The 9,983-nt window shown below is 40.9% G+C and overlaps 1 long non-coding RNA gene across 3 annotated transcripts; it reads right to left on the bottom strand.

The window, feature by feature from the left end:
- Positions 1–243: 243 nt before the first annotated feature.
- LOC308389173 lies at positions 244–9,016 on the bottom strand. 3 transcript variants are annotated; one of them, XR_013970235.1, is made up of 5 exons: positions 8,064–9,016; positions 4,619–4,772; positions 2,161–2,228; positions 884–1,025; positions 244–456 (listed from the first exon to the last, which is right to left on the bottom strand). It is a non-coding gene; the product is annotated as an uncharacterized lncRNA (long non-coding RNA). The 3 variants fall into 3 exon arrangements; XR_013970236.1 differs by lacking the exon at positions 4,619–4,772 and having other exon boundaries at positions 8,064–9,012; XR_013970237.1 differs by lacking the exon at positions 8,064–9,016 and having other exon boundaries at positions 4,619–4,912.
- Between the last annotated feature and the right edge of the window lie 967 nt (positions 9,017–9,983).

The raw sequence follows: 9,983 nt of genomic DNA, 5'->3' as shown, positions 1-9,983 counted from the left end.
CGTGCTTTGACATGTCGTCACCTCGTTGGCTTAGGTAGTTTATCTTCTTGTGGTTAGAGTCCTGGTGATGTTTATGAGCACTATTGGTGTCCAGCTGATCTGAATAGCTAATATAAGTAACTTGCTTTAATCAAGCTGGGGGGGGGGTGTTTTTTTTTTTTTTTTTTTTTTTTTTTTTTTTTTTTTTTAAAACCAAGTATGTTACTCAAATAAGTTTGTGGCCAACAGAACAAAGAGCAAAAACCATGTTGAAAGCTTTATTTGACCTTCTTTGAGCAGGTACCAAAATCTGTCAGCATTCATGCACAAAATACTTCAACAAGCAACAGAGACTGCGATACCAACATTTGAAGAAAGAAGCAAGTGAATACAGTGAAGAATGAAACACTGCAGCATTGCACTGTCTCTTTTCTTAGACGTGTTGACACGAAACGCTCCCCAGGTCCAAGGAGTCGGCTGCAGGTTTTTAAAAGAGATGTAAGTGTTACCAGCGTATGGATTTGGGAGCACAAAAAGGTAAAGGAGGGTTAGGCTGGGCACACATTAAGTTCTCTGCACACCTACCCTACAGATAAAACAGTGACTACAGCAGATTCAAGTCTAAGCAGACAGGGAAGGCTTTATCATTTGAAACCCACAATGCAGTAAGAGTAAAAGAAAAATAGAATAAGAAGCAAAGGATAAGAGCATGCTTTATAAACATTGATGAGATTATTCAAAATAGCAATATAAACATTAGTGACAATAATTATCAGGATCAGTTGTAAATGTTACCAGTTCAGTGTCACAACTTTTCCACAACTACACAAATAGTCCCTGAGAGCAGTGTGGGGTTGATCTTTGAAAAATACTCACAAGTTTCCCAGTAAAACTGGAAACGTACTTTTGCTTTAAATTGTGCTCGCTTCTTCTGTTGGTATGTTGTATTTGTTGTAACCTTTGCTTCCATGACGGCCAGGTCTCTCTTGGAAAATTAAATCTCGATGAGACTTTTACCTGGATCCATCAGCCCAAGCTGCGAAACACTGCAATTATAAGAAGACACCCATAAGTGATTACATCCAGGAAGTGGTTTTTTGTTGCACTTTTCTGTTTTTTTTTAAATTACTGTAATTTTCATGTGCTAAGAATTTAATTTAACTGATTTAAGATCTCACTGCTTCTTACTTAAGGTTTTTTGTCTTCATACACACTACTGACTATCACAGCATGACCAATAACGAGCCTTTAAAATACACTAATTACAGAGTGTACACAGTCTCAGTGGGTACAGTGAGTCACAGGCTCCCAGGTGGTGTGTTTTGGTTGAAAAGCTGCTGCTGTGGCACACTTCTGGATCATCTCAACACTTAAACATTTTTTTTAATCAGTGTGTGATCAAATATGGAACTTTTCCATCTTTTAACTAGCCAGTACTGAGACATTTTTTTTGTAGTGTCTGTCCCAAATTACAGATCCTGATTCTCGTTGATGGTGAGAGAGACCAGTGAAATGTTCAGGCTTTTATCTTTAATAGTTTCTCAAATATTCGTGTTCGAGCATTGCCTCAGATTTCAATGTGTGAAAAACAGGAAGTGTGTCAATAAACAACTTTTCAAAATAATCTATCTTGAAAACTATTTGATATATGAAGCCAAAATTTCACAGCAATCATAAATGTTCAAAATTATTTATGCAAATCGATGGTCAAGCAGAAGGCTTGGTTGATTTGAAATGGAACAACCCCCTCTGTCCAATAGAGGCCATGCCCCCGCCCGGAAGCAAAACTTTGTCACTGTGTCCTCTGACGGTGGTTATCAAACCCGTGCATGGAAGAAGACTCGTTTAAAGACGAAAAATACAGAAACAATGCATCAAAGTGCATTCTTCCAAGATTTATGCATTCACATGGGATGAATCCCTGTAAAACTCCACATCAAAGACGGCTCCTAGATTGCTGACCGTGTAGCTGGTCAAATTAGGAAAAGCATGAAGTAAGCAGCTCTGCAGTGCAGAGCAGTTAACTAAACTGTGTGGCCCAAACACAACATGCTTAGTGCTGCTGGTGTGGGAAACAACAGCTGGGATTATTCTCCCTGTTCTGTTCTTATGCCACAACATCTGCTTTCTGTGGGTTTTTTTTGTTTGTTCACACAACATTTTATGAATAAAATAGCTCACCTGTCTCTCCTCCACTCCTCAGTAGTTCCTCCCCATGCACAGTGGAGTTTTTCACTCTCAAACAGCCACTGAAATTACAAGTTGAGGGGAAGATAAACAAGCGTCTCCATAAACGCAGTTGCATGAAGCTATCATTTATTCAGACCAACAGAAACACTATTCTTCTGATTTCTTTCATTTTGAGAAGAGAGAAAAACATGAAGAGTAAAATATTGAAATAACATTTGAACCAAATAAGTCACTTCCTGCCACTGGAAATGCCTCCAGTCACAACTGTTAGAAATCCCACAATGCACCTGTAAATTTACAGGTCAAATAAACTACCACAAGCGCCCAGAACTGCTGTTTGCAGATGTTACTGCATTTGTGAAATATAGCCTGATTACTGTAAAATAATATATTATTTTATATATATATTGACATCACATCCTTGATGCCACTTTAGAGCCACAAGACCTTGTCAAAGCAACACTAACAAAACTATATAGAGGAATACCCATATTCCCAGGCACACACACTCTCACACACCTTTTGACTAGGTTGTTTCTGTGCACATTAGCCCTTTTTTTGTTTTTAGAAAAACAAAATATGCAAGAAGGATGGAATGACGGCTGAATGAGCAGAATGCCAGGAAAATCTATTCAAATTCTGTTGAATTTGCCAGGGATGTACTTAAAAATGTAAAATCTGCCAATAGACTACAATTACAATGTCACAACTATTTTACAACATACTGACTTAAATGACACATCACCAACAAAAGGAGTTGGTATCTACAGCAGGAAAATATTGATCTTTAAAGATGAGTAAGAGGCAACAGGAAAGAAGTATGTTACCCTATTTTAAGGGGAGAGGGGGTCGGCTTACCTTATTTAAAGTGAAGATCACAACATCGAGTTTTCTGGGATGCAAACATGTTAATCACCCTGTCGTTGAAGTCAAACGACACCAAGTGCTTTAGAGTCTAAAGCAATGCGGTGTCCTTCATCCAGGTGGCAGGCGATGTTAACTTTACCCTATTTCCAATGTGACTTGTGCTTCATTCGTGTTTCCTAATTTTGTCAGATAAATGCTTCAAATCCACAATTCCTTGTTGAATTCAAGCTGTGTCTCCTCCAAAAAGCAGGCATAGGACACAGTAAAGTGAATTCCTGCTTTCCGTTAGCTAGTCCTTTCGTTGAAACCACATAACACAAACTTTACGATTCTGTCGTTTGTGTTATTTGAACATCGTTTCGATGATGTGGTCCCAGTCTCTTAACCTTTTCGTCCAAAGATATAGAAGAAAATATACAACTAAGTAAATAATCCACTTCGGTTATGCTAACGCTCGTCGCTGCCGCCATATTGATTTCGCTTCCTGTCACTCGTTCGCCAAAATTCCCGCCTCTGGGCTGAACAGCAAATTAAGGGGCCGTGACCTGACGCCTGTCACTCACTACTCCATGAAGATGAATGGTAGCTGATGCTGCGGTGCATATGCTTTGAGAATTGACTATGTGCACGAGACAATGCTAACTTCCTGAATTTTGTGTTTTTGTTGTTTCCTTTATCTTTTCTGAGTTCTCTCCTTGTTACGAGAAAATATTGTTCGGTTTCTTTAAGTACCCCATGCACAGGGCAAACGAATTTTATTTGATTAATTTATTGATATTATTGGCTAAATTTCATATACATAAGTCGAAATTTTCTAACGCAAAACCATCCTTTCGGTACTTTTTAAATGAAACCAAACAATATGTTAAAACCATACAACATTCTCAAAATCAAAAAGCTGTCAAAACCATAAACCTATGTTCCCTGTTCAATATCACTGTCTATTTTGCTTTTTTATACGAACCCCCTGACATTGTGTTTGCTATTTTGTATTTGTATATCTGTATTTTGTGCTTTGTCAATAAAACGTATTAAAAAAACAAACAAAAACACAATGCTAACTTCCTGGTTTGAGACCGGATATGGGGTTGTGCATTTCCGGTAGCTTTACTTTGCGGTCAATCGCTACTGCGAAGATATACTCCAAAATCATGTCCAAAACTTGAAAACGGAAATATTGCATTAAGTTACAAAGAGCAGAAGGTGGGAACACTCACCACTGCTGTGTCATAAAAAATCTAATGATCAATTTTGACGTTTAAAGAGTTTAGATCGATCAGTTGTTTACATCACTCAACACAAGCAGAACTGCATCACTGCAGCAGAAGACACATGTCCACATTCAGAAGCACATCTCTGTATAGTGACTGGTCTCATGATCTAAACAGGCAAATGTTCAGCATTCAAACTACAGGTGAAGAATAGTCAAACCAGATGTTTCCCTGTTATGTCGATATCAGCTAGTCAAGTACACACCTACACAGCATGTTAACAAACCGTGAAAAAAGCTACACAAAAAATGAATGATTGCTGGTAAGGGTTTCTATACATTAGTATGTACGAAGGGTATGTTGTGACTTACCTTCAAAATTACAGCGGTCCCTCGCTATAACGCGGTTCACCTTTCACCTCGCTGTTTCACAGATTTTTTTAGTGCAAGTTTGCATGCTTTTTTTTACATCACATTGTGTCCTGCGTCCTGATCGCTGCAGACGATCTCCTCCGTGACGTCTCTCCTGTACAGTACAGAATCGCTGCAGTGTGACTCTGAAGTGCAGTACTGTATGTCCACGATGTCCAGGAAACGTTTTGCACCGTCAAAAAATAAAATTGGCTACTTGATTTCACCTATCGCTGGTTATTTTTAGAACATAACAGCTGAGAAATATAACATTTGAATCCCTTTTCTCTTTTTCTCTGAGGCGCGGGGGAAAAATATCGACAAGTCGATGAACATCATTTACAGATATATTGGGTAAATGCCCGAGACATCTATAGACATGTAAATCGCCGCTTGATTCATTCATTTGCTTAACTTGTTTTAGACAGTAAACAGGGCGCGAATAGGACACCGGAAACAAAGCTCCCCACAGGAGTTTCCGCACCGGAAGTAGCATATGCTAACGTGCACATAGTCAATAAGCCAATGTAGCTAAATCCTGTGGGGTTTTTTTTTTCTTTTGACTATTTGGTGTTGTTGCTGCACTTCGTTACACCAGCGTTTAAGTAATCTGTTCTAAGATTATTTTAAATTTATATAAATATATTTATTTTTTATTGAAAAAGATAGGAGGGCTTAGCCCTGTCAGCCCATTCATACCAGCGGTCCCTGCCTGCATGTGTGGATAGCAGGGTGAACGGTGGCCTTGTCCCTTGCACACAGAGATTTCTTCCAATTTTCTGAATATTTTGATGTTATTGTAACATAAATGATTAAATAAAATTCTTCTCATAGTGATAAAACATTATTCTAAATTCATTCCAATATTTTTAGAGGCTATTTCTTTGATGCTCTTTTTATACTCAGTCTTGTTTCTAAACCTAATTAGACTTGAGCTCTTCGTTTTCACAAAATATTGAATTTCTATGTTCTCTTGTGAATAAAAAATGGCCTTATTATAGTCACAGTTGCATTCTGTATTTATTTACAAGTTACGCAGCTTCACAACTGTTTTGGACCTGAGGTTGTGCCCTGCCAACAACACACGAGACCGCTTTGAACACCTTAAACTGACACAGATTTTTTTCTGTTAATAATTAGAGTTTTATTTATTTATTTCCCTCAGCCATTACTGAAAATTGCTTTCCAGGGGAAGAATATTTTTTCTTTACATCTTCAAATCATCATCTTGTTATGAGAGGCCTCATTAGCCTAATGATGGTAACAAAGAGCAAAGGCATGATACTTTCAAGGATATTGAAAACCTCTTCAAAGCTGTCTTCTAAACCTTGCCCTACAGAACAAATGTGCCCACGTGGGACAATAAAGTCAGGTCCATTAAATTGAATACCAGAGAGCGCTGTTATGACGTACAGCTGCTAACCTGTTTTAATGCAAATGTGCAGATTGAGATTTGAGCGTCTTTTTGATTGAGTTTGTAATTGCTTGTTCCACCTCATTGGCTTTACCTGATTTAATAATTCATTATAACAATATGCCTCATAAACATTAGAAGGGGAAGTTGGTAGTTGATAGTCAGATGTGGCTTTTCTCAAGTGTTCACTTACTCATTCTCTGTTTGAGATGCGCACATGGTACCTCAGGGGCTTTCCTCACTCGGTGATGACCCCACTGACGACCGTGTTGTCTGAACTGAACCGCTATGAACATCTGCGCCAGCTGCCGCATCTCTTTCATATAAGGTAGCTTGAATGTAATGCTTCTGTACTAACACCAAGGAAATCTGCTTTCAGGCCAACTAGCTAGTAGTAGTAGTGGCTATCTTCTGTCCCACTTATGCCCCACTGGATTCACGGACACTTGGTTTGTGGCTTTGCTGTTAGTCCACTAATAATATGGTGCCAACAGCTTTTCTTAAAGCTGCACTAATAATGACTGTTTTTACATTAGAAGTTATAAAGTCTCTTACTGCATCGCTAAAGGGGATGATGTGGATGATGATTGTCCTCCTTCAGCCGGTCCCTTTAAGGGCCACCACAACAGATCATCTGCCTCCATCTCACCCTATTCCTAGCATCCTCTTCTGTCACACCACCACCTCTACATGTCCTCCTTCCCTACATCCATGAATCTCCTTTCTAGTCTTCCTCTTTTCCTCCTGTCTGCCAGCTCTATATTCAGCATCAATATAGCCACTGTCCCTCCTCTGCACATGTCCAAACCATCTCAGCCTTTCTTCTCTAACATTGTCTCCTAGTCGTTCACCCTGAGGTGTCCTTCTTATGTTCTGATCCTGTTCATTTTGGTCACTCCCAGAAAAATCTGAGCATCCTCACCTCCTGTCTTTTGCTCAGCACCGCCACCTCCAAACCATCTGTAACCAATACGTCTACTCACCAAAGAATGAGTGAAGCAATATGGATAACAGCAGAGGACAATTTATTTAGGGTCTGATGGCAATTTACCATCGGTGTCCAGCACTTTAAAGGATTGATGGACTGGAGCACATCTGTCCTTAACATACCCTCTTAAACATCAGCTTGACACTGATATATCAAAGGAAACTTAACCGACTTTGAATGCAAATGTTTCAACCTGAACAACTTAAAACTTCTCTGGGATACAATGTAAACAAAGACAAGAAGAAGAAAAATATTTCCATCAATAGTCACTTTTCCTAACCAGGAGACAAGTGAATATATTATGTAAAGAGTCCCTTTTCTCAGTCCTGGGGTTGTAACACCACAACCTCCTCAGTCCGTAATCAGAGAGTGTCTATTTGACAATAACCAAAATGTCTTTGGATAGTCTTTGTGAATGCAAACAAAACAAAACAAAAAAAAACAAATGATATTAGCTGGCCAGCAAAATAAAGAGAGTGTATGGCACTGAGTGCGGGCGTGTGTGTGAGTACTTCGGTCCAAATAATCAAGGTCCGGATGGATGAAGGGATGGCGGCCGCTTGTCCTTTAATGGCACCAGTAAGGCAGCACAGTAGTAAGGCAGCACAGTAGTAAGGCAGCACAGTAGTAAGGCAGCACAGTAGTAAGGCAGCACAGTAGTAAGGCAGCACAGCAGCAAGGCAGCACAGCAGTAAGGCAGCACAGCAGCGAAGCGTCTGGCAGGAGAACGAACAATAGTCCTTTTCAAGGCTACTGCAGAAGGCGATATTCCCCGCTAGCTCACCCCAGCTTGCTCTCTGGCACAGCTACAAGCCACGTGAGCTCATAGCCCCATAGTGACATACGAACTTGGCTACCAACGTCCGCTTAGCATGGCGGCTAATTGCCGAGCTTGCTAGCTTAGCCTCGATTAGCACCTTAATAACCATTACTACACATCACATCATAGCAAACACATGATAACACATGGAATAGTATAATATACATACGAAACAGATTTTTACCTGGCAGGAGAACGAACAATAGTCCTTTTCAAGGCTACTGCAGAAGGCGATATTCCCCGCTAGCTCACCCCAGCTTGCTCTCTGGCACAGCTACAAGCCACGTGAGCTCATAGCCCCTCCCGCTAGGATGTACTACCACAGTCGACTGTCGTAAAGCAGCCGCAAACCAATAGCAATAAAAAAAAACTCAAAATCATTGAAGAACATTTTATAACACCCAATATAGGTATATACATATATACTGAATATCACACAATATCAGATAACCAAATTAACACTGGGTTACATCCACCCCTGCTTAAAGTGTGACGTCCCCGTCACTATCACCCGACAGAGATTGCACTAACCCAGCAATCTGTTGTTGTAATGACAGGAAAAAGTTATTGAGCAATGCAAGTGTCATCGGAAGCCGTGGCTCTCTACCAAACATCAGAAGGAAGGGCGCTTCTCCAGTTGCGTCATGTTTTGTACAGTTATAAGCATGTACAAGGGGGCGAACATACTTCCTCCACTCCTCTTTTTTTTTCTTTTCCTCCAGTTGCTCTCTGGTACAAGCATCCAGCGCTGTGGGAGGGTGCCAGAAGGCCTGCCGTCATCTGTGGCTACGAGTGTTCGAGCCTGCACTTTAGTTGAGGTGCCGCTCATGTAACGTCTCCTGCGCATTTCTTTTAATTGACTCTCTTTCTCATGCGTTCTGATTTTAAAAAGCAGCTCTGAGAAAGTGGGAATAACATGATGTGCAGATCCCACTATTTCTTTTAGATGCAGAGTGGCAATTAGAGAGTCATCCCAGCAACCTCTGAGGAACTGCTTTAGTAGCTGAACATCAAAATCACTTCTAGGTATGCCATTACCGTCAACTACCTCCTGCAGCAACGTCTGGAGTCGGCGCAAGTAATCAGATGCCTTTTCTCCACTATTCTGATGAGTCTCTAGGTACTGGATATACAGCTCTTCACCTCCAGTGACATTGCCATAAGCCTCGTCAAGCTCATCGAGATAGTCTTTTGGTGATGCTTGAGACCCAATAGAAAGGGCCACATTCAAAGCAGGGCTAGCCAAGCTATCGAGGAAAACACGGCGCTGCTGCCCTTCGGAAAGGGTAGAGTCATTTAGTACCTGTTTAGCTCTAAGTCGCCATACCCTGTACTCTACCTCATTAGGGGGTTTTGGAGAGTTTCCTGAAAATGAGCGGAGCTCAAAACCAGAGGGAGTGTGCATGGGCGAGTCATGTTTTACAATGTGCTCCACAATGACTCTCTGAACCTCCGCTGGCAAAGGATCAACAAGCAGGGAGTCCGCATCAAGTGCCTGTTTAGCCTTGGGCACATGGCCATCATCACAGGCGGCAGTTGACCTGGGACCTGGTGTGGACTGAGTTTTAACTCCCAAGGCAGGAGTTGAGGTAGCTAACCCCTTATATGTATCATTTTTCCCACACATGTGGCTCACTGCAGCCTGATTTAAAGTCATGGGGCTCACATTATATGCTAATGCCAGTTCGTTTACTTGTTCTCTGAAACTAGCAGTCACATTATCAATTGCTCGAGCGAGGGGGACCACATCATGCGCCAGGTGAAAACTGTCAGGTCCCTGAGGACAGTACTCATCTATCTGAATAACCTCCCAACACTCCCCATCTGCTGAATGTTCTCCATCTAAGAGCATTGGGGTAATGCACTCCATGAACTGACACAAAATAGTGTCAGGGAGACTATCTATTTGTTGAATTTTGACAACGTGATCCAGCAAAGCGAATGCTCTTTGCACCTCTTGTAGTTTAATCTCGGCTTTAGCCCCTTTTAACAAAACAGTGTACTCTGGATCAAAACCATACCTGTCACAAAACTCCATTGTCTCTCTCTGCAAAGCAGTAGATGAATTCACAGATGTCTGTGCATGTGCTTCAGGATAAAGTTA

Source organism: Rhamphochromis sp. 'chilingali' (genome assembly GCF_963969265.1).
Source record: "Rhamphochromis sp. 'chilingali' genome assembly, chromosome: 21".
In the NCBI taxonomy this organism is placed as follows: domain Eukaryota; kingdom Metazoa; phylum Chordata; class Actinopteri; order Cichliformes; family Cichlidae; genus Rhamphochromis; species Rhamphochromis sp. 'chilingali'.
Note: the sequence above shows the minus strand (reverse complement) of the source record. Positions and strands in the feature narration are given on the sequence as shown.